This window comes from Lathyrus oleraceus, chromosome 2 (assembly GCF_024323335.1).
Source record: "Lathyrus oleraceus cultivar Zhongwan6 chromosome 2, CAAS_Psat_ZW6_1.0, whole genome shotgun sequence".
Classification (NCBI taxonomy): Eukaryota; Viridiplantae; Streptophyta; class Magnoliopsida; order Fabales; family Fabaceae; genus Lathyrus; species Lathyrus oleraceus.
Window position 1 is genome coordinate 426,196,014 of NC_066580.1, and position 26,463 is coordinate 426,222,476.

Below are 26,463 nucleotides of genomic sequence, written 5' to 3' on the forward strand. Positions count from 1 at the left end.
AGTTTCAATCTCAAAAACTGTGGGAGATTCAAACTCGATTTTTAAAGAAAATCTTCAATCTTATCCTTTAATGGTAAGGGTTTAGGGTTGCTGAATCAAAGTTGGCGCATGAGGTCCCTATTTCTGAGCAAGATAGCTTCTATTTATAGGCCAATGAGATTGATAATTGCACACTTCCATTTTTGACAAAATTTGAAAATATCTCTTGTATGCTTGCATGGGCGTGTGATAGGACCATCAAGTGATTCACCAAGGTCCAAAAATGAGTGTAAGCCATGCTGAAATCATGTTGTCAAGCCATGCATTCGTGTATGAAAAGTGGAACTTGAAATCTTCCAAATGGTCCTTCAACTTTAAGCCATGCGCAAGTCATTCATCGTTTGTCCAAATGAGATGATTTTAGACTTTTTAGAAAGCTTAGATCAAGAGGAACAACTTTCATGTTGAACACTTTTTCATTTGAAGCTTGGATCATGATGAATGTTTAGGTGGAAGTTTGGAAAATCAAACATATCAAAAAAAATTCTAAGTACCAAGCCATATGTTCACTTCTTCCACCTTGAATAACTTTTTCTATGGGCTTCAAATGAGAACGGTTCCTTCATAAATGTTGTAGCTCTTTCAAATCCCTTCAATTTGGTCACAAATTTGACCTCATTTAGATTTGGGATTAAGGAGTTATGCCTTTTAAAAGTTGAGGAAAATCACTTGTTCAATGGTATTGGCCCAAAATGACCTATAATGTTTCCTCTTGGAACATGAATTTGCAAGTTGAATTTGAACTTACTACAAACATCAAAGTTGAATTTGCACTTCCTCCAAACATCAATGTTGGAGTAGACACCTTGAAATTGGGCATGGAATTTGAATGGATTTCATATCATACAAAATGAGCAAGTTATGATCTTGGGAATTTGACCTCTAAATTAGGGTTTAGACAAAATGACCTATAATCTTTCACCATAAAAAATGACTTTACATGCAAAACTAGATCTTTACCTCAACATGAAATTTGTTTGGAATGTCATTTAGATTAACTTTTTTCTTGTAATCATTTTCATATAATAAAAATTTAGGAGATATGGTCTAGGGAACCCCAGTTTTGACTAGTTGAATTCCTCTGGTCAACCACCATGAACCAACTTGCTAGCTTGATATTATCTTCACTTTTGGGACTCATGGAGGATCATATATGAATAAGATGATGTAATGTGAAGTATCCCTTGAAATATTTGACCAATTGATAAAGAAACTTGTTGAAGAAGTCACACAAAATACCAAGATGAATTAGGGTTTCCAAGGCAAACAAGCTTCAAACTCTTGATGATTTCTTGAGCAAAATAACGTGTGAAGATCATGGTGTCGCATTACGCGAAAAACCGGCGGGAAAACGAAAGAACAGAGCCGCCACCGTGCGTTATTTATCCCAAAGGAGGGAAAGGAAACGCTCGAAGTAAACCTGGAAAAGACATGGTCTCGCGACCAAAGAAAGATGGGATCGGGAGTCGGTTATGCGAAGGGAAGGTATTAGCACCCCTACGCATCTGTCATACTTGACGGGATCCACGCACAAGAGAATAGAAGAAAGGTTGCTAAAAACTGCTCAAACACTGCACAAGGCTGGAAGGAAACACAGAAAAGACGGAAGAAACGGGACTCGGCAGGATATCGCATCCTAGGCCTACGTAATCTGTCAGACACAGACATCAGAGTCGACGTAGTTCGGGACAGGGGAAACGTGCTCGCTAGGATGTCGCATCCTATGCATACGTATCTTCTCTGACCGGAGAAGAATCAGAGCACTCGTAGCTCGGCTAACGCACGCCAAACAAAACAAACACAGGAAACCGACTGCCAATCGTTGGACTTACGTCAGACTCCACACAAACAGGCAAACATGGAAACCGAATACCAATCGCTGGACTTACATCAGACTCCGAACCAACAAACACACACACAGGAAACCAACTGCCAATCGTTGGACTTATGTCAGACTCCAAACACACACAAAGGGGGTTGAAAAAGACAAAGGGCGCCCGGAGATATCAGCTCATCTCCTGCCTACGTACCTCATCTAGTATGAGGATCCGGGCGACGTAGTTCCCCTAAACAGGGAAAGAACTTCTAACCTAACCAGAGACTGGGAAATGACAAACTAGAAGGGAGCCTGACTCGAGCCTAATAGTTATCATGTAATCCACAATGGTCCTAGGTTGAGGTTTCTACCCTACCTTGCACAGGGAGCAAGCTATCCTAAGCAGCACAGTCAAATAAACACAAGCACAATAAAGCAAGCACACACACTATATGCAAACAGTTTGGGCTCATACAAGGCTAGGCTGTAAAAACAAGCCAACTGGAATGGGGTGTTTTTAGCTCTTAACCCTAACATTGAGAGTTAGGGTGAAGCAGATGAAATGGGAAGTGAGGGTAAGACCTCACAGCTCTTATCCTTGGCCTGGGAGAGCTTGACTCAAATAGAAAGTGTGGGAGTTCAGAATGTAGGAACTCTTCTCCACAGATGACTGACACTACAAGAGTTTGGGTTTTTATTCACAATGCATCAACACATGGTGTGTGAGCAAAGTGAATGACACACTGAGTAGCAGGAGATGGATTACACATCTCTTTTATCTACCAATTGCCTCTTAAGAGGTCTTTACCTGCTTGGCACAAAATTAAACAAACACAAGCATTGCCTCTTAAGGAGGGCTTCAGACAGGTGCCTGCCCACATAACAGGACAGGTCTTCCAGACTACATGAAGTCAGAAGAATTATACCTCAGTGGTAAGCAAACCACAAGCTAGCAAAGCAAAGTTCAGATGAACTTAAAGCAACTTAGGTACCTGTGAAAAAATCTAAACCAATCAGTTCAACTGTACAGACAAACAAACAACAGTTAAGCATATAGACAGACAAAGCATCAGGCAACAATGAGCAAGGCACAAGCACAAGTGAATTTGTTCTCAAAGCCTACAAAACAACACAATGTTAGCCAACATCAACCAATAATCAGGCTTAATTGAATGAGTCACTCCAATCATGGCAATGTGCATCTGAGCCTGAAATCACAATCCAAATGATAAGTCCAAACCACTTGGTCAAAGCCTAGGGTCAAAAGGGGATCAAAAAGTCAAAACAGAACTTCAAACTTGACATGAAGCAAATTCAAACACATATTGACCTATCCTAAAAAGACTCACATCAAAATCATTAACCAAATGCATTTCATGATCAAGTGAAGTCAAAGGCAATTTCAAAGTTCATATGTGATCAACATGAATGAAAAATCTCAATCAAAACAGAAATGATTCCAAAAAATCTGGAAAACATCATGAGCAAACAAGACTACTATAACATCCATCACACAAAAAATCAGAAGCATTGGACATCATTAGGCATGGCAATCCCATTGTACAAAACAGACAACCAAATGTGTGACACAAATTGTCACACCATGTTAGCATGAGCATAAAACAGAAAGGGATCATGGGAAAAATGTCAAACCAAAGCCAAAATGTCCAGCAATGTGTCTAGAATTAGCATGCAAAATTTCATAGTCATTGGATAAGAAACAAGCATTTCACAAAGGGATAAGCAAGGCAAGGTCAAAAATGGATACATGCTCAATCAACCTAGCACAAAATATTTTTTCAGCCAAGCACAACTTTCCAATTTATACTCATAATAAACTAGACAACATGAGGAGCATATAGCAAAAAATTGGGATCAAATTGGTGCATTTTTCAATTTATTGTGATTTTTCTAAGTTCATGAAAATAATTGAAGTAAAAAATGAGCCAAGGCATGAAAATGGGAGGGAATGTGGAAAATGGCAAGGCATTTGAAAAATTGCGCCCAAACGGATTCAAACTCGGTCCAATTTTGAAATGTGGCGCGCTCACCAAAACGACCACGTTTTGGTCTTAAACCCTAAACCCAGCGCGTTTCCAGAATCGTAGCAAATGGATGAGTTTTTCGTAGCTAAATCCTAGCAACTTCATAGCAAATCTGGAAATGCTATGAAGTTCATCTTCTTCCTCATGCACACGATGAACAAATTTCTAGAAAACCAAAAACATGTCCAGAAATTAACAAAACCTATACCAATCGATTCCTTGCCTCATGTACATGCAAGATCAACTATCATTTTGCACTAAAACATCACATATCATCCAAATTGAAGGAAAGAAAAATTGATATCAAAACTTGAATCAAGCATAACTTTGTGAATATTGCACTATTTCACTCAAAATTTGTACCAGCATGCTCACCAATCAACGATCTATACAACTATAACAAGGAATTTGAGAATTAGAGAGGTCGAATCCTGACCTCTTGAAGTGCAGAATTCGGATTTGGCTTGTTTCAAGGCTTGTGATGGTCCAGAAATCCTCTACAATGCTTGTTGAGATAATTGGTGAAGAGATTGAAGCTTAAGCGCACGTGAAACCAGCTCAATTTGCAAACTCCATGGATGTTTCAAGCTTTGAGTATGAGCAAATATGGCACGGTTTGATCCAATTCCACGTCCAAATCTTCTCAAAAATGCTTCAGGATCATGAATCAACCAATAGAAAATGCTACTGTGTGAAGAATTTGCAAAATATTTTGAGATAAAAGTTTGGATGATTTTTGAATCTAGATCTGAAATGAATGCTAATGACCAATACAGTTAGGATTAACAATATATATGCCATGCTAATCATGTTTTGAACCTGTTTAAGCCAAATGCAATTAAGATTAATCAATTGTAAGGTGTATGCATAAAATGACATTTTCACCTCATGCACCCCATGCATGCGTGAACAATGCTTAATTTTGGCCCAAATCCACTTAAAATAAGTCCATGCAAGCTTTGGAAATGATTTTGCATGCATATGATCCACCAAAATGATTTTATGAAAATTCCTTCTAAAAACTTCATGAATGAGCACATGATAATGCAAATGGAATTCAAGCCATGTAATGAGATGTTTAGAAACTAGAAGTCATGATGAACAAAATGCAAAAAGAACCACTCATTTTGGAGCTTTGGTTCAAAAGTTATGCCCATTTGAATGTTTGAACACACTTTGCCATGATTGGATCATATCTCCTCAACCACACATTAGAAATTCATGATCTTGGACTTTCTGGAAATGGGAGAGAAAGATATTCAACTTTTATGTTGGACAAAATTTCATTTGAAGCTTTCGTGAAGATGTAATCTTGAGTTGAAGTTCGTCCAAAACCTTGCCATTTTTTGGAAATTTCAAATTATAGGTCACTTGCTATTTTGGGAAAGTCTTGACCTGACTTCAAATTCTTCAATGTTGATGTTTGAAATGTCAAATGAGACTTGTTTGAACATGAATTAAGCATCTCTAACCACTTCCCACCTCCAAATCCACAGTTGTCTTTGTAGTTGACTTGCTGTTGACTTTTATGGGCCTCAGATGATTTGCACATGCACTGATGAGTTCTGAGCCTTCAACACTTGGCCAAGTTACTTTCAAATGATCCTTGGGTCATGTAAGATCATTGGAACCACCCTAGGGCTTTGATCTCATGCAAAATGCTCTTGTTGCCTTGCACAGTTGAATCTCCTGATCAGTCTTGCCTGATGAGATGCAATGGACTATGCAATATGAATGCAATGTTAATGACCTAAAAATGAAATGTTTATACAAATGGGAGGTGCAAATTTGAGGTGCTACAGCTGCCCCTATTCAATCAACTGGGAACCTGAACGGATGAGAGCAGCGGCTGTCAGACCTTCAAGGTAAACAGGGATTGAATACCAAAGATTCGTAGAAATTTGCACTCTGCGGGATATGATACAAAGAAAAGCCAAGCCATTTACCGATGGCGGCTGCACGATAACTTCAGGAAAGTAAAACCATTTACCGATGGTTACTTAGCTGGGAACTGGATATTTGATATTTACCGATATCAACTTCATCAAGACCATTTACCGATGGTGGCTTCAAAACAACTTGATATTTACCGATATCAACTTCAGCAAGACCATTTACCGATGGCTGCTCCGACTAGGGATTCGATATTTACTGATATCGAAGAAAGCGAGGCCATTTACCGATGGCGGCTAAACTGGGAATTCGATATTTACCGATATCGAAGCAAGACGAGGCCATTTACTGATGGCATCTCCAACTGGGAAAGAAGAAGATATTTGCAACTGGAACCAGACAAGACGTTTACCGACGACTCTACTGTGGAACTTTGATTTTTATCAAAGGAAGGACGCACGACAAGACATTTACCGATGACTGGGATGAGACTCGATGTTTACCGACATCGAAATATGATGTTTACCGACATCAAAGAGGGGTGACCAGACATTTACCAATGACTGGGAAACAAGATATACAACCAGATGTCAACGGACAAATGGGAAAAAAACTCAACGTTTATCGCCACCAACGGAGAGGTGACCAGACATCAACGGACGACCTGGGGAAAAGGATACAACTAGACGTCGACGGACGAATAGGCAAAACTCAACGTTTATCGACACCAACAGAGAGGTGACCAGACATCAACGGATGACCTGGAGGAGGAGATACAAACATCGGAAGATGATGTTTACCGACATCAAAAGGGATAACCTGACATTTATCGATGACTGGAGAAAGACTCGATGTTTACCGACACCGAAAGAATGGTGTTTACCGACACCAAAAAAAGAACACACACGGGTGCTGACATGACACTTACTGGTATCACAGGGATGACATCTACATATGTCAAGGCAAGGCTAAACACTTGCTGGGGATCTCACTGGGGAGAATCAACTTTCCTTTCACTTGCGGGTGAGGAAATAAACCTCTCTGGGGAATTATCAATCCTGAATGTTGTCATAAGTAACTGTAGCAAATGTGTCGTACAGATGTTGAACAATGATCTGCCTCTGCCGGGGATATGGTCTGATTAGGTTTAACACATGAATGCATATGTTTGAATTTTTCTATGGCGTAATGCTCCATATTGAATGGAAATGCTACGCTATTTGAGGATGCAATGATCACTACATGCAAGATACAGCATGATGAAAACTTCTGCTGGGGAGCAAACGGATCGCTCTGCTGAGCGCACACTTCTGACTAGATTCTCCAACTCTGTGGGGAGACGCACTGTCGGGAGTGCTCTACTAATCTGATACTCTGGGGACGGCAGAGGAACCAACTAAACTGGGGAGTCTCTGGCTGGGGAACACACCAACTTCTCAACCGTGCTGGCGAATAGCATTGCTGCTGGAGAAAAGATAAATCCCACCGGGGACGACTTTCACCGAATCCAATCCACTTGGAAACTCTGCTAGGGAAACAACCAATGCTCACCTCTGCTGAGGATAGCAGCCAATCCATAGGTAGGATAAACTCTACTGGGGATAACTTTCACCGAACCTGATCCACTTGGGGAACTAGCTGGGAAAAACCATCAACACAAACCTCTGCTGGAGATCTGCTAAGGGAAATCATTCACAACCCTGATGGGGAAAAGCATTCACAACCCTGCTGAGGATTACATTACTTCATACCCGACTGCTGAGGAATAAACTACTCACTGACACCTCCGCTGGGGATACAACATCCTTCTGACTCGGTGGGGATTAATCTTCAGACTAGCTGGGGATAAACCCACTTTCAGGCCTGCTACCCAACTGCTGGGGATGAACAGCTCTAAAAAGCTCTCAGACTTGCTTGGGGAAACAGCCACTTCCAAGCCTGCTGGGGAAACGTCCTCAATCCTGCTGAGGAATTCCTGATCTTGACTATGCTGGGTAGACAAGTCCTGAACTTGCTTCATCTGCTGGGGAAGATCCCCACCCTCTCACACTACTGGACAGTGCTGACAACAACCCTGAACAAACTGTGGCTTATCTGCATCATCCAGGAACCAAAGGTGACAACCTGCAATCAACAAGACACTACTTGCCCCAGGGGATTGCATGGACAAGATACACCCAAGTGTATTCAACATTCAAAATGATTTTCAAATGTTTTATCTTTCTGCACGTTATTGTCTAGCCTTCATGTTGTTATATGCAATGTTTATCAAAAATTCGGACGTTTTTGCAAACAAAACAGTAAAATAAAAACAAGAGAGCAATTTATCTGAATAACGACTTTTTATTGATTGAAAATGGGCCTGAAAAGGCGAATACATCAGGAAGCAATTCCTAGAAAGAGGTAATTACGCACAAAAGGAAAAATCTATCCTAATGGCAATGTGAATACGGCATCCACTATTTCCCAATTCTGTTATGACTCACAGATCATCAATTTCTTTCCAAATTCCCTTGCTTTCTGAGAAGAATGACTGGACCGATCATATCCTTCGAGATGGTAGACACTAAAGCGTGGTGAAGTACAGATAACTTAGACTGTAGTATTCTCTTTAATCCCTCTTTTGGCTGGATCGCCCTTTCGGGTTTTCAATCCACCGGGATACCCATTTTTGCCTAAGCCGCCCTTGCGGGTTTTTGACTTACCGGGTGTACATATTCTTTTCATCTTTATCCCTAACTTTTTCCCGAACCTTTTTCTTTTTTTTTTCGGTTCGCCGGAATGCCCTTTTTTGCCTGGACTCTTTTATTCTTTTTGTCCAGCGGGTCAATTTATGCGAAGTATTTTTTGACTACATCTGAGTTAACAGGGGACGGAAAATCTTCACCATCCATAGTTGCAAGCATCAAGGCTCCACCGGAGAAAACCTTCTTAACAACATATGGACCTTCGTAATTAGGAGTCCATTTGCCCCTATTATCTGTACCGGGAGGAAGGATCCTCTTCAAAACTAAATCACCAGTCTGATAGCTTTGAGGACGCACTTTCTGATCAAAGGCTCTCTTCATCCTTCTCTGATACAACTGCCCATGGCACAAAGCTGCTAGCCGTCTCTCTTCGATAAGGCTCAACTCGTTAAACCTTGTTCGAATCCACTCAACTTCGTCAAGCTTGACATCCAACAAGACTCTCAGAGAAGGGATCTCCACTTCAACTGGTAGGACTGCTTCCATACCATACACAAGGGAGTAAGGGGTTGCCCCGATCGACGTACGTACTGAGGTACGGTACCCATGCAAAGCGAAAGGCAGCATTTCATGCCAATCCTTGTACGTCACGACCATCTTCTGCACAATCTTCTTAATATTCTTGTTTGCCGCCTCTACAGCACCATTCATCTTTGGTCTGTAAGGAGAAGAATTGTGATGTTCAATCTTGAAATCTTTGCAAAGCTCCTTCATCATCTTGTTATTGAGATTCGAACTATTATCAGTAATAATTCTCTCAGGAACCCCATAACGACAGATGATTTCCTTCTTAATAAACCGGGCAACCACTTGTTTGGTAACGTTAGCATAGGAAGCTGCTTCCACCCATTTGGTGAAGTAATCAATCACAACCAGGATGAAGCGATGTCCATTAGAAGCAGTAGGCTCAATCTTCCCAATCATATCGATGCCCCACATCGCGAACGGCCAAGGCGAATTCATAACATTCAGAGGGTTTGGTGGTACATGCACTTTATCAGCATAGATCTGACATTTATGGCACTTCTGAGCGTACTTAAAACAATCGGATTCCATAGTCATCCAGTAATAACCGGCTCTCAACAATTTCTTGGACATTGCATGACCACCAGCATGGGTACCAAAAGATCCTTCATGCACTTCCTGCATCAACATGTTTGCCTCGTGTCTATCCACGCATCTGAGCAGAACCATGTCAAAGTTTCTCTTGTACAACACATCATCCTGATTCAAATAAAAGCTTCCAGCTAGCCTTCTCAGGGTTTTCTTGTCATTCTTTGACGCTCCTTCAGGATACTCCTGATTCTTGAGGAAGTTCTTGATATCATAGTACCACAGCTTCTCATCAACAACAGACTCGGCTGCAAACACATACGCAGGCCTCTCGAGTCGATTCACCGCAACATATGGCACATGATTCCACCAATGAACTTTGATCATAGAAGACAAAGTAGTCAGGGCATCAGCCATCTGATTCTCGTCTCGGGGGACGTGATACAGCTTCACTTTCTTGAAGAACGTCAGTATCCTTCTGGTGTAATCTCGATAAGGAATCAAATGCGGTTGATTGGTATTCCAATCTCCATTGACCTGGTTAATCACTAGAGCAGAATCTCCATATATGTCCAGAGTTTTGATCCTTAAATCGATGGCTTCTTCTATCCCCATGATACAAGCCTCATACTCAGCCTCGTTGTTGGTTACATCAAAAGTCAGTCTGGCAGAGAAAGGTATATGTGCACCTTTAGGATTAATAAGCACTACCCCAACACCGTTGCCATTCATATTCACAGCCCCATCAAACATCAGTGTCCACTTGTCATCAGGATCCGGTCCTTCTTCGACAAGAGGCTCTTCACAATCTTTCATCTTCAGACACATGATGTCTTCATCAGGGAATTCAAACATCATCGGCTGATAATCATCAATCGGTTGCTCGGCAAGGTAGTCTGACAGAATACTACCTTTGATGGCCTTCTGCGACGTGTACTGGATATCATACTCTGTTAAGATCATCTGCCAACGAGCAACACGCCCGGTGAGAGCCGGCTTCTCAAAGATGTATTTCACTGGATCCATCTTAGAAATCAATAAGGTAGTATGGTCCAACATATACTGTCTCAGTCGGCGAGCAGCCCAGGCCAAAGCACAACAAGTTTTCTCAAGCTGAGAATATTTTATTTCACAGTCGGTAAACTTTTTGCTAAGATAGTATATGGCATGCTCTTTTCGACCAGACTCGTCATGCTGTCCCAATACACACCCCATCGAATTCTCAGTCACTGACAGGTACATTATCAGAGGCCTCCCAGGAATTGGAGGTATAAGGATTGGAGGTTTCTGTAAATACTCTTTTATCTTATCAAAAGCTTTTTGACAGTCATCATTCCACCTGATTGCTTGATTCTTTCTTAGCAATTTGAATATCGGTTCACACGTGGCAGTTAGGTGAGATACAAACCGTGCAATGTAATTCAATCTCCCTAAAAACCCACGAACCTGCTTTTCTATTTTCGGTTCAGGCATTTCTTGAATAGCTTTTACTTTTGCTGGATCAAACTCAATCCCTTTCTCGCTGACAATGAAGCCCAACAGCTTCCCGGATCTCACCCCAAACGTACACTTGTTCGGATTCAGCCTCAGTTTGAATTTTCTCAGCCTTTCAAACAACTTTTGCAAATTCACCAGGTGCTCCTCTTCTGTCTGCGACTTCGCAATCATATCATCCACGTACAATATTTTATTACTCTGGGTTCGTTCCCCAGCAGAGTCGCCAGCTGTCGCATTATGCGAAAAACCGGCGGGAAAACGAAACAACAGAGCCGGCACCGTGCGTTATTTATCCCAAAGGAGGGAAAGGAAATGCTCGAAGTAAACCTAGAAAAGACATGGTCTCGCGACCAGAGAAAGATGGGATCGGGAGTCGGTTATGCGAAGGGAAGGTGTTAGCACCCCTACGCATCCGTCATACTTGACGGGATCCACGCACAAGAGAATAGAAGAAAGGTTGCTAAAAACTGCTCAAACACTACACAAGGCTGGAAGGAAACACAGAAAAGACGGAAGAAACGGGACTCGGCAGGATATCGCATCCTAGGCCTACGTAGTCTGTCAGACACAGACATCAGAGTCGACGTAGTTCGGGACAGGGAAAACGTGCTCGCTAGGATGTCGCATCCTATGCATACGTATCTTCTTTGACCGGAGAAGAATCAGAGCACTCGTAGCTCGGCTAACGCACGCCAAACAAAACAAACACAGGAAACCGACTGCCAATCGCTGGACTTACGTCAGACTCCACACAAACAAGCAAACATGGAAACCGAATGCCAATCGCTGGACTTACATCAAACTCCGAACCAACAAACACACACACAGGAAACCAACTGCCAATCGCTGGACTTATGTCAGACTCCAAACACACAAAAAGGGGGTTGAAAAAGACAAAGGGCGCCCAGAGAGATCAACTCATCTCCTGCCTACGTACCTCATCTGGTATGAGGATCAGGGTGACGTAGTTCCCCTAAACAGGGAAAGAACTTCTAACCTAACCAGAGACTGGGAAATGACAAACTAGAAGGGAGCCTGACTCGAGCCTAATAGTTATCATGTAATCCACAATGGTCCTAGGTTGAGGTTTCTACCCTAACTTGCACAGGGAGCAAGCTATCCTAAGCAGCACAGTCAAACAAACACATGCACAATAAAGCAAGCACACACCCTATATGCAAACAGTTTGGGCTCATACAAGGCTAGGCTGTAAAAACAAGCCAACTGGAATGGGGTGTTTTTAGCTCTTAACCCTAACATTGAGAGTTAGGGTGAAGCAGATGAAATGGGAAGTGAGGGTAAGACCTCACAGCTCTTATCCCTGGCCCGGGAGAGCTTGAATCAAATAGAAAGTGTGGGAGTTCAGAATGTAGGAACTCTTCTCCACAGATGACTGACACTACAAGAGTTTGGGTTTTTATTCACAATGCATCAACACATGGTGTGTGAGCAAAGTGAATGACACACTGAGTAGCAGGAGATGGATTACACATCTCTTTTATCTACCAATTGCTTCTTAAGAGGTCTTTACCTGCTTGGCACAGAATTAAACAAACACAAGCATTGCCTCTTAAGGAGGGCTTCAGACAGGTGCCTGCCCACATAACAGGACAGGTCTTCCAGACTACATGAAGTCAGAAGAATTATACCTCAGTGGTAAGCAAACCACAAGATAGCAAAGCAAAGTTCAGATGAACTTAAAGCAACTTAGGTACCTGTGAAAAAATCTAAACCAATCAGTTCAACTGTACAGACAAACAAACAACAGTTAAGCATACAGACAGACAAAGCATCAGGCAACAATGAGCAAGGCACAAGCACAAGTGAATTTGTTCTCAAAGCCTACAAAATAACACAATGTTAGCCAACATCAACCAATAATCAGGCTTAAATGAATGAGTCACTCCAATCATGGCAATGTGCATCTGAACCTGAAATCACAATCCAAATGATAAGTCCAAACCACTAGGTCAAAGCCTAGGGTCAAAAGAGGATCAAAAAGTCAAAACAGAACTTCAAACTTGACATGAAGCAACTTCAAACACATATTGACATATCCTAAAAAGACTCACATCAAAATCATTAACCAAATGCATTTCATGATCAAGTGAAGTCAAAGGCAATTTCAAAGTTCATATGTGATCAACATGAATGAAAAATCTCAATCAAAACAGAAATGATTCCAAAATATCTGGAAAAAAGCATGAGCAAACAAGACATCTATAACATCCATCACACAAAAAATCAGAAGCATTGGACATCATTAGGCATGGCAATCACATTGTACAAAACAGGCAACCAAACGTGTGACACAAATTGTCACACCAAGTTAGCATGAGCATAAAACAGAAAGGGATCATGGGAAAAATGTCAAACCAAAGCCAAAATGTCCAGCAATGTGTCTAGAATTAGCATGCAAAATTTTAGAGTCATTGGATAAGAAACAAGCATTTCACAAAGGGATAAGCAAGGCAAGGTCAAAAATGGATACATGCTCAATCAACCTAGCACAAAATATTTTTTCAGCCAAGCACAACTTTCCAATTTATACTCATAAAAAACTAGACAACATGAGGAGAATATAGCAAAAAATTGGGATCAAATTAGTGCATTTTTCAATTTATTGTGATTTTTCTAAGTTCATGAAAATAATTGAAGTAAAAAATGAGCCAAGGCATGAAAATGGGAGGGAATGTGGAAAATGGCAAGGCATTTGAAAAATTGCGCCCAAACGGATTCGAACTCGGTCCAATTTTGAAATGTGGCACACTCACCAAAACGACCACATTTTGGTCTTAAACCCTAAACCCAGCGCGTTTCCAGAATCGTAGCAAATGGATGAGTTTTTCGTAGCTAAATCCTAGCAACTTCATAGCAAATCTGGAAATGCTATGAAGTTCATCTTCTTCCTCATGCACACGATGAACAAATTTCTAGAAAACCAAAAACATGTCCAGAAATTAACAAAACCTATACCAATCGATTCCTTGGCTCATGTACATGCAAGATCAACTATCATTTTGCACTAAAACATCACATATCATCCAAATCGAAGGAAAGAAAAATTGACATCAAAACTTGAATCAAGCATAACTTTGTGAATATTGCCCTATTTCACTCAAAATTTGTACCAGCATGCTCACCAATCAACGATCTATACAACTATAGCAAGGAATTTGAGAATTAGAGAGGTCGAATCCTGACCTCTTGAAGTGCAGAATTCGGATTTGGCTTGTTTCAAGGCTTGTGATGGTCCAGAAATCCTCTACAATGCTTGTTGAGATAATTGGTGAAGAGATTGAAGCTTAAGCGCACGTGAAACCAACTCAATTTGCAAACTCCATGGATGTTTCAAGCTTTGAGTATGAGCAAATATGGCACGGTTTGATCCAATTCCACGTCCAAATCTTCTCAAGAATGCTCCAGGATCATGAATCAACCAATAGGAAATGCTACTGTGTGAAGAATTTGCAAAATATTTTGAGAGAAAAGTTTGGATGATTTTTGAATCTAGATCTGAAATGAATGCTAATGACCAATACAGTTAGGATTAACAATATATATGCCATGCTAATCATGTTTTGAACCTGTTTAAGCCAAATGCAATTAAGATTAATCAATTGTAAGGTGTATGCACAAAATGACATTTTCACCTCATGCACCCCATGCATGCGTGAACAGTGCTTAATTTTGGCCCAAATCCACTTAAAATAAGTCCATGCAAGCTTTGGAAATGGTTTTGCATGCATATGATCCACCAAAATGATTTTATGAAAATTCCTTCTAAAAACTTCATGAATGAGCACATGATAATGCAAATGGAATTCAAGCCATGTAATGAGATGTTTGGAAACTAGAAGTCATGATGAACAAAATGCAAAAAGAACCACTCATTTTGGAGCTTTGGTTCAAAAGTTATGCCCATTTGAATGTTTGAACACACTTTGCCATGATTGGATCATATCTCCTCAACCACACATTAGAAATTCATGATCTTAGACTTTTTGGAAATGGGAGAGAAATATATTCAACTTTTGTGTTGGACAAAATTTCATTTGAAGCTTTATTGATGATGTAATCTTGAGTTGAAGTTGGTCCAAAACCTTGCCATTTTTGGAAATTTCAAATTATAGGGCACTTGCTATTTTGGGAAAGTCTTGACCTGACTTCAAATTCTTCAATGTTGATGTTTAAAATGTCAAATGAGACTTGTTTGAACATGAATGAAGCATCTCTAACCACTTCCCACCTCCAAATCCAAAGTTGTCTTTGCAGTTGACTTGCTGTTGACTTTTATGGGCCTCAGATGATTTGCACATGCACTGATGAGTTCTGACCCTTCAACACTTGGCCAAGTTACTTTCAAATGATCCTTGGGTCATGTAAGATCATTGGAACCACCCTAGGACTTTGATCTCATGCAAAATGCTCTTGTTGCCTTGCACAGTTGAATCTCCTGATCAGTCTTGCCTGATGAGATGCAATGGACTATGCAATATGAATGCAATGTTAATGACCTAAAAATGAAATGTATATACAAATGGGAGGTGCAAATTTGAGGTGCTACACATGGGGATCCATATATGATACTTAGATCCATAGTAAACCATTTCTTGATTGAGCTCTTTACGTTGAGGGTCTAAAACCCTAGATATGAGCTTGATAGAACATAGGTGAGCATACCCACTACCTACAAAAGAGTTAAAGTATAGGTAGCGGTAAATTCATGACCATCAAGCTATGGATAACATTAACATCAATTAAAATAAAGTCTCCACCGCGCTTTTATTGTTTCTAAGGGAAAAGGGAAAAGTACGAACAAAACCCAAAGATAAGAAGTTTTAAAATCAAAACTAATCAAATGCCAGAGAATACAGGTAAGGGGGTTGGTTACATAGAGGGAAGGTGTTAGCACCCAAAGTGTCCTAGGTACTCCTAGCGAGCCCTTTTTTGTGTGTACATGTGTTTTGGTATAAAAGATGTTTGCAATAAATTAGAGTGTGAGGATGAGAAAAGAATTCATTAATTATACTTTTGTGTTTGAGAAGACCTTCAGACTTGTGTCTACGTACCAACATAAAATGAGGTATCAAAACCTCGTAGTTCGTGGTAACAATTTCAAAGTGAGTGAGTTGCTTTTAACAAAATTTTAAGTTTGAAAGAGGCACAAAAGGGCCTAGAAGAGTTTGAATGAGTGTTAGTTCTTTTTGTCTTTTGAAATTTTAAGTCAAGTATGGTTAAGTTCATTTACAAGTTTGATCAAGAAAAAGAGTTTAAAAATACAATGGCATAATGCCAAAATTTCTAATTTGCAATCAAGTCATAGTTTAGAAATCACAAGTAAAGAAGATTTTGAAAAAAGGGGGGGAGAGATTTGAAATTTAAGAAGTCGGAAGAGATGAAGAGACTAATCTTAAGCAAAAATTAAAAGTTAAGAGTTGAAAAGATCTGACAAATGGGATGCATTCCAATAGACAAAAATGTCATATAGAAACCCAATTTTCCCTTGGACTTTAGAATCAAGCAATACAAATAGCAAGATGAAGAGCAAAAAATCAAATAAAGATAGGCACATCCAAGCTAGCAACTTCATAGTCTTCTTCTTAAGCTCCCATGTATCAGATGACATACTCCTTGAATGACTTAGAATAAGGCGTTAGACACAAGTTCAAAGTAACAATTGCATCAAGACCATGTAGCATATGAACTCAAAAGGGATCTCAATACTTGCTTCAGATGAAAGTTCAATTCACAATGACTGGCCAAGTCCTTTTTGCATAGGGAATGTTGCCTAATTCTAAGTCCAATGTCTCAGATCAAATCCAACAGTCCACACAAATCTTTTTTAGAGTTTTTGTTGTTATTATGTACATTAAGGTCAAAAGACCACAAACACAAACAAAATACACAAACAAGTATATACAATCACAATATAATCACAAAGTATGGCTCAAGTGAGCAAAGTGAAAATGACATTAAAGTAAACAAGTTAAATGGTATGAATAATGGAAAATGAATAAAGAGTTGAATTTAAAGTGCATAAAAGTAAATGGCTTGAAATTAAAGGTTAGTTAAATGTTAGTTGACTAGAAGTCAGTATTGCTTTAGCTTTTTGTTGTTTAAGTCATTCTTTGGAGAACACTCAACCCTCTATTCACAAGTATGGATCCTTGAACCAAGACATCTTCCAAAGGAAGAAAAAAAGGCCAAGTTTCCACACAATACCATGAACGGGGGGAGACTTACAATCTCACTTACTAGAATGCTATGCTTTTGGGTCAAAATTTAGCGCTATGTTAAGCAATCGTAATTGGACTTATGTAGAAGTCACAACTATCTGAGGTCGGGCAATAAATTTTTTAGTGTTAATGCATGTTAGAGATATGGTATAGTGAACCACACTCCTAAAATATACCACACTTAAAAGAAAATGGCAAAAGGGTCGACCTAATCTCATCCATACTTATGTTGATTTTGCAATCAACTAGCCTTAGGATATTGAGATATCATAGGTCAATCAAATGGATGGGATAGAATGGGATTGAAGATGAAGAGGGAGGGGAAATGGAACAAACACAAATTATTCATGGGAGAACTTTTATCAAATTAAAATCATTCATTCATTTTGCGAGATGAAATGTACATTTCATCAATCCCCTAAGTTCAATGATTTTAATCCAGCAAAGTCAAATCAACCTTGACCAAGACCCAAGCAACAAAAGTCAAACTCAACAAGTCAACGCAAATAGCTCTACACAATTTATTTCAATTAAACAAATTAAAATCAATTAAAAATGCATTAAATCAAATTATGGTTGATCAAAATCCTAAAACCTCATCAAAACACCAAATAAATGGCCAAGAGATTATCATAGGTCAAACAAGGTCAAATAACCTTGGAGAATTTTTTTCATTATTTTTGTAAACTTAAAAGTATTTTTAAACAATTAAAAATATGCACAAAAATAATTAAATCATGAAAAATATTAATATTGATCCAAAAAATAATTTTAATTCCGATAATGAAAGAGAAAAATATTTGAGAATTTTTGGTGAAAGTACCATATTTTTCTGGATCAATATTAAAATTAATATGAATTAATGAAAATAAGGCAATAAAAATAAAAATCAGAAAATGCAAAAATACGTGGACCACTTGATCTCCCTCATTAATTGAGGTGGCCGATCAAGTGGATCAGAGCACGCGTTCCATGGTGAACCTTAGTCAATGTGCCACACGCGTGGTAATCAGTTTGGACGCTCAAGATTAAAACAAAATAAGAGGATCATGTGGCCTGGAGACATGCCAATGCATCGCCGGAGCCAGAGCTTCGATCTTCTTCTCCGGTAGACCTCACCGGACTGGTCCACCCTCAACCATCTCCAAAATAAAAAAGGAGGACATGAATTTAAAGTAGAAATGCTCAGGAGCTCAAATCTGCCCTCAATTTTACCTAACTCCAAGTATATTGAAAGATACAGGAAGTTGAATTTTGAGGATCATGATCTGAGTTGCTTCAATTTGACCTCTAAGCAACTCAATCTTGTTGCCTACATTGGTAGGACTTCAGACAACCAAAAATCAATAAGAATAATGGAAAATTGAGTGAGAATCGAAGTGATAAAAAATTCAGAAATTCACCTTCACTGTAGGTTCAGATGGACACGATCTTGCTTTCAATTATACTTGGCCTTTCTTCTGATGCTTTATAGAGTGATAATGGATCAACGGAAAAAGAGGACTCTTGGAGTTTTGAATCTCAAAACAGTGGGAGATTTAAACTCGATTTTCAATGAAAATCCTCAAGGTTATCCTTTGAATATGGAGGTTTAGGGTTGTATCTTCAAAGCTGGCGCGCAAGGGTCCTTAATTCTTAGCATAGACACTTCTATTTGTAGCCAAAGCCTTTGATATTTGCACACTTCTTTCAAAAGTTCAAAAATAGCAAAATTCCTTTGCACAGAAGCATGGGTGTGTGATAGGCCCATGTAATGATGCATTCAGGTCCAGAATCATGTGTAAGCATTGCTGAAGTCACATGGAAAGGCTATGCAATCGTGTATGAGAAATGGAAGTTCAAATACTCCAAATGGTCATTCAACTTTAAGCCATGCGCGAGTCATTCATACTTTGTCCAAATGGGATGAATTTAGAATTTTTGGAAAGGGTAGATCAAGAGGGATAACTTTCATGTTGAACACTTTTATATTTGAAGCTTGGATCATGATTAATTTTGAGGTGGAAGTTTGGAAAATCAAACATATCAAAAAAAATTCTAAGTACCAAGCCATATGTTCACTTCTTCCACCTTGAATAACTTTTTCTATGGGATTCAAATGAGAAAATTTCCTTCATAAAAGTTGTAGCACTCTCTAAGTACTTCAAATTGGTAACAAATTTGATCTCATTTTGATTTAGCATGAAGGTGTTATACATTTTAGAAGTTGAGGAAAATCACTTGTTTAATGGTATTGGCCCAAAATGACCTATAATCTTTCCTCATATCACATACATTTAAAAGTTGAATTTGTAGTTCCTGCAAACATCAAAGTTGAATTACACATATTGAATTTAGGCATGCCACTTGAATGGCTTTCATCTCATAAAAATTGAGAAAGTTATGGTCTTGGGAAGTTGACCTCCAAATGAGGGTTTAGACAAAATGACCTATAATATTTCATCATAAAAAATGACTTTACAAGCAAAACTAGCTCTTGACCTTAACATGAATGTTGTTTGGAATGTCATTTAGAGTTATGTTTCTATTGGAATCATTTTCATATGACAAAAATTGTAGGAGATACGGTCTAGGGAACCCCATTTTTGACCAGTTGAATTCCTCTGGTCAACCACCATGAACCAACTTCCTAGCTTGCTATTCTTTTGACTTTTGGGACTCATGGAGGATCATATATGCATAATATGATGAATTGTGAAGTATCCCTTGAAATATTTGACCAATTGGTATAGAAACCTGTTGAATAAGTTACATAAGATACCCAGATGAATTGGGATTTCCAAGGCAAACCAACTCCAAAATCTTGATGATTTCTTGATCAAAATAACATGTGAAGATCATGGGAATTCATATATGATACTTATAGCCATAGTAAACCAAATCTTGATTGAGCTCCTTGCAATGAGGGTCTTAAACCCTAGATATGAACTTGATAGAGCATAGGTGAGCATGTGTACTACCTACAAAAGAGTTGAATTATACAATGACATATTTTTGGTATTTTGGTTAGTAAATAAGGAAAAATGAAGTATGATACAATCAAATGAAGCTTGGTGATCTTTCCCAATACAAACCTAATGAAATAGGGGTAAGGAGGATGCCAAGGTATGATCCCAATGCTAATGTATATGATGAGAATAGCATGAGGGATCTTAGGGTCAAAATTGGGGTCTTACAGTTGCCCCTATTTAAGGACATTCTAGCTGAGGAGGTGAAGGTTAAAATCTTCGCATCAACTCAGTAGAATGGACATAAGTAACAACATATAGAAACAAATTTTGGTCCCTAAGAGACCTCATGATTCCTATGATATGAATGCTAAAATAATCTTTGTGGGGAAAATGTCGCCACAAAGGAAAAGAACCCGGAGAGACCGTAAGTCTGCAAGAGTATAATGCATTCCATAAGGAAAACTCACTGGGGAGACAGAGACTCTAGGGGATAAAAAGGTCGTGCGTAGGCCAGGCTACGACTTACAACTGCTGGGAGGGACACGAGGGATTCCATGAGAATAAATCAAATGGAAAGGCTCATTCGGGGAATTCATTATATTATCCGCTATCGGTTACTGGGTAAGGGGATAACAAAATCTGACAGGGAGGACATCTGTTACCGGTTAGGGTAAACATATCAAGGATGATTCGCTAAGGGAAAACAGGAGGTGTATTCATTACCAACTATTGGGTAAGAATAACCTGCTGGGAAAAGCCAAATAGGATTTACAACTATCGGTCACTGGGAAGAAGACCGCAAAGAAAGAGAATATTTATCACTGGTTAAAATGAACATATTAAGGATAGACTCAAAGGGGAAGAAAATCCGTCATCGGTTAGGATGAACATATCAAGGATAGACTCACCTGGGGACACTAGGAAGGATATCCGTCATCGATTAAGATGAACATATCAAGGATAAACTGCACGAAAAAATAGGAATTACATTTATCGGATACTAGATAGAACACCAGAAAAGAGAATATCCATCACCGGTTAGGATGAACATATCAAGGATAAAATTTGCGGGGAGAAATAGGGATTACATCTATCAGTTACTAGATAGAATACCAAAAATAGAATATCCATCATCGGTTAGGAAGAACACATCAAGGATAAACTCCGAGGGAAAGCAGGATTTACAACTACCGGTTACTGGGCAGAAGACCGCAAAGAGAAGGAAACCCATCATCGGTTAGGATGAACATATCAAGGATTAACTGTCTGGGGAACAAATAGGGATTACAACTACCTTTTTACTAGGTAGAATACCGAAACGAGAATATTCGTCACCGGTTAAGATGAACATATCAAGGATAGACTCAAAGCAAGGGAAGAAAATATCTGTTATCGGTTAGGATGAACATATCAAGGATAAACTTCTGGGGAAACATGAAAACGAACCTGCTGGGGAGAAAAAAGTTACTTTTGTCGGGCATTGGGCAAAAAGTAAAATATTCACTAATTGAGAAGAATATTACCAGTTACTGGGTAATAAACTCTCAGGGGACCAAAAGCATCTATCTAGGCAAGATCTAGAAAGAAATGGTCAATCAAAGACTCAACCCAATGAGGATATAACTCAAGGGGAGGGTAGTCCCATCTAGACAATCAACTGGGAAGGAAACTGAAATAATAATCATCCACGAGGAAGTAGCTCAGTGGGGAATGAGAAAGGTTAAATTATTTCCGCTTAATGGGTTGACACTCTACAATTCAAAGAGGACAGACAAACCAAATCTGCATGGGGTAAAAAGTGTACCACCGTAGCAGAGGATTAGAGAGATAATGAATCACAAAGTGTATGTAAATAATGAAATTTATGAATGTATAAGTATATGTATATGTATATATGATGATTATGCTGACAAAACGATCACAAAGGATACAACTGTCACTGGTCTGAATCATCGATACAATTCTCAGCCAATACATACAGGAGGGAAAGATCTGTTGGAGAGAAATTAGCCATCTCGAAGGCTCAACCCTGGTTGGGGAGAAGAAGGGGAGGATCTGCTGAGGGAGCTGGAACATCAATTCTGTGGGGGAATTTCAGGTTAATATCATATCAAATGGGAGACAACCCTGCAGAGGACAACTACAACACTGCCTAGAATTAGGGCTAACAAAGGTTAGGGATAAATATGACGGCGACTTGCGTTGGAATCAAAATTCTTTCGAACTGTGCAAATTGCTGCGATAACGCGCCTTCAATTCAAGGGAGGCAAATACAAACTCATCTGGGGAAATCAACCAAACATGGCTGCTGAAATGGGGATCATGCCAACTGCTTGAGGAGAACCAATAATGCTCCACATTTTGGGTTTACCGCTTTCAGACCGCTGTTGATATTCCTTTAGTTTCTTCTTTTTTAAAGTAACTACTTTTATCATTTAAGAAAACATGCTTTTTTTTATTTTAAAACTTTAACTTCAAAATGATCACAATAAAATTTAATTCTAATTGGCTGAATAAATAAGAGTGGAAACAATTAGATAAAAAGCTCAACTTAATTTAATAGAATGGTAGTCTGTAAATGACAAGACTCCACAGATCTTTACAAAAGTTGAAAAGTGGTAATCCTTGTACCACCTTCGATATTCACTGTGTTCTTGGCTTTAGTTGAAGATGAATCAGAACCAAACATTGTGCTCAAGAAAGTCTTCAAGACTGAAGATCAACAGGACGCAGTTACTTGCCATGATCCCTAATTTTTGCATAAATTTCCCCAAGGTGGGGTACTCAATTTATCGGGATAATTTTTCTGTTTTATGTCTCTAATTTTTTCCTGGATCGCCCTTTCGGGTTTTCAATCCACCGAGATGCTCATTTTTTCCTAAGCCTCCCTTTCAGGTTTTCAACTTAGCGAGTTGTTCTTTTCTTTTTAGGCGAAGTATTTCTTGACTCCATCGGCATTCACAGGACGCGAGAACACTTCACCATCCATAGTTGTAAGATAAAAAGCATCGCCTTAAAAGGCTCTCTTAACAACATATGGACCTTCATAATTAGGAGTCCATTTTCCCCTAGAATCTGGTTTGAAAGATAGAATCTTCTTGAGCACAAGGTCACCTTCTCTGAATACATGAGGTCTGACATTCTTATGAAAAGCTTTCTTCATTCTCTGCTGATATAACTGTCCATGGCACATGGCAGTCAACCTCTTCTCTTCAATGAAATTCAGCTGGTCATACCTGGTCTGACACCATTCAACCTCAGTCAACTTGGCTTCCATCAAGACACACAATGATGGGATCTCAACCTCTACTGCGATCACAACCTCCATGCCATAAACAAGTGAGAAAGGGGTTATCCATGTTGAAGTGCGGATGGACGTACGGTACCCATGCAAAGGAAATGGGAGCATCTCATGCCAATCTTTGTACGTCACAACCATCTTCTAAATGATCTTCTTCATGTTCTTGTTTGCAGCTTCAACAACCCCATTCATCTTAGGTCTGTAGGGAGAGGAATTATGATGTGCAATCTTGAAGTCTTTGCAAAGAGCTTCAACCATATTATTGTTCAAGTTCGATCCATTATCCGTAATGATCTTGCTTGGCACACCATACAGGCATATAATCAGATTCTTAATAAACCTTACAACAACTTGCTTGGTTACATTCGCATATGATGCCACTTCAACCCACTTTGTGAAGTAGTCAATTGCCACCAGAATGAAACGACGTCCATTCGAAACTTTGGGCTCAATCATGCCAATCATATCAATTCCCCACATAGAGAAGGGCCATGGGGAGGAAATGACTTTTAATAGTGTCGGAGGAACATGAATCTTATCTGCTTAAATTTGACACTTGTGGCATTTCTTCACAAACTTGCAACAGTCAGATTCCATTGTCAGCCAATAGTAACCTGCTCTCAACATCTTCTTAGCCATATCATGTCCATTGAAATGAGTACCAAAGGAACCTTCATGTGCTTCAGTCATCAATAAGTCTGCTTCGTGTCTATCCACGCATCTGAGAAGGATCATATCGAAGTTTCTCTTGTACAACACATCACCGTTCAGGTAGAACTTGCCAGCTAATCTGCTCAAAGTCTTCTTATCTTTCAAGATTCCCCAGGCGGGTAAATCTGACTTTGGAGAAAACACTTGATATCAAAATACCACGGCTTCTCATCTTTGATATCTTCAATAGAAAACACATGAGCTGGCCTATCAAGATGCATCACAGTCAGATTGAGAAGTTCATTCCAATACTTCACCATAATCATTGAAACCAACGTTGCAAGAGCATCTCCCATCCGATTTTCATCTCGAGGGATATAATGAAACTCAACTTTTGTAAGGAAAGTTGAAATCCTCCTCGCATAGTCTCTATATGGTATCAAACCGGGTTGGTTCGTCTCCCATTCACCTTTGATCTAATTCATAACCAAAGTTGAATCTCCATAGGCGTTTAAATACTTGATTCTGAGATCAATGGCTTCTTCAAGTCCCATAATGCAAGCTTCATACTCAACCATATTATTTGTACACATGAAAGTCAATCTAGTTGTAAACGGAAAATGAGTGCCTTGAGGAGTAATAATCACTGCCCCAATGCCATTACCATATTGATTAACAGCTCCATCAAATACCATGCCTCAACGGGTACCAGGTTCTGGCTCTTCTTCAAGCAATGGCTCATCATAATCTTTCATTTTCAAGTACAAGATCTCTTCATCAGGAAAATCATATTGCACTGACTGATAATCTTCAATTGGTTGGTGAGCCAAATGGTCAGGCAAGACACTATCTTTAATAGCTTTTTGAGATCGGTATTCAATATCATACTCGGATAACAACATCTGCCAACAGGCAATCCTCCCAGTTAAAGCAGGCTTCTTAAAAATATACTTGATTGGATCCATTTTGGATATCAACCAAGTAGTATGATTCAACATATATTGACGCAGACGCTTAGCAACCCAAGCCAATGCGCGACAAGTGTTTTCAAGCATAGAATACCGAGTCTCACAATCGGTGAACTTCTTACTGAGGTAGTAAATAGTATATTCTTTCTTTCAAATTTCATCTTGCTGACCTAGAACATAATCCATACTTTCATCAAGCACAATCAAATACATGATCAATGGTCTTCGTTCAACAGGCGGAGACAGAATCAGAGGCTCAAACAGATACTCTTTGATACTATCAAAAGCGTTCTGGCAGTCTTCGATCCAATCACAAGAATGATCTTTCTGAAGAAGCTTGAATATAGGCGCACATGTGGCAGTCATATGCAAAATGAATCTGGAGATATAATTCCAGCGGCCGAGAAAACCTCTGACTTGCTTCTCAGTTTTGGGTGCAGACATCTCTTTTATTGCTTTGACCTTGGTAGGATCAACTTCAATACCCTTCTCGCTAGCGATAACGCCCAACAACTTACCAGAACGAATACCAAAAGTACACTTATTGGGATTCAAGAAGAGTTTGTACTTTCTCAAACGCTGGAATAGCTTCAACAAATACTTAACAATGTCTTCTTCATCATTGGATTTGGAAATCATATCATCAACATAGACTTTGATCTCTTTATGCATCATATCATGAAAAAGAGTGGTTATTGCTCTTTGGTAAGTTGCACCAACATTCTTTAAGCTGAAAGGCATCACTCTATAACAAAATGTTCCCTAAGGTGTAATGAATGTGGTCTTCTCCATATCTTCGGGTGCCATTTTAATCTGATTGTAACCAGAAAATCCATCTATAAATGAAAAGACTTTGAATTTAGCTGTATTGTCTACCAACATATCAATGTGTGGCAGAGGGAAATCATCTTTCGGACTAGCTTTGTTCAAATCTCTATAATCAACGCACATACAGACTTTTCCATCCTTCTTTGGGACAATCACAATATTGGCCACCCACTATGGATACTCAGCAGTAACAAGGAAATCGGCGTCGATCTGCTTCTGCACTTCTTCTTTGATATTCACTGCCATATCAGGATGAGTCCTCCTCAACTTCTGCTTGACTGGCGGGCATTATGGCTTCAACGGGAATCTATGGTCCACAATCTCAGAATTCAAACCAGGCATGTCTTGATTGGACCAAGCAAACAAATTTGAATACTCTCGAAGATGATCGATCAACCCCTTCTTAACCTCTAGACACATTCGAGATCCAATCTT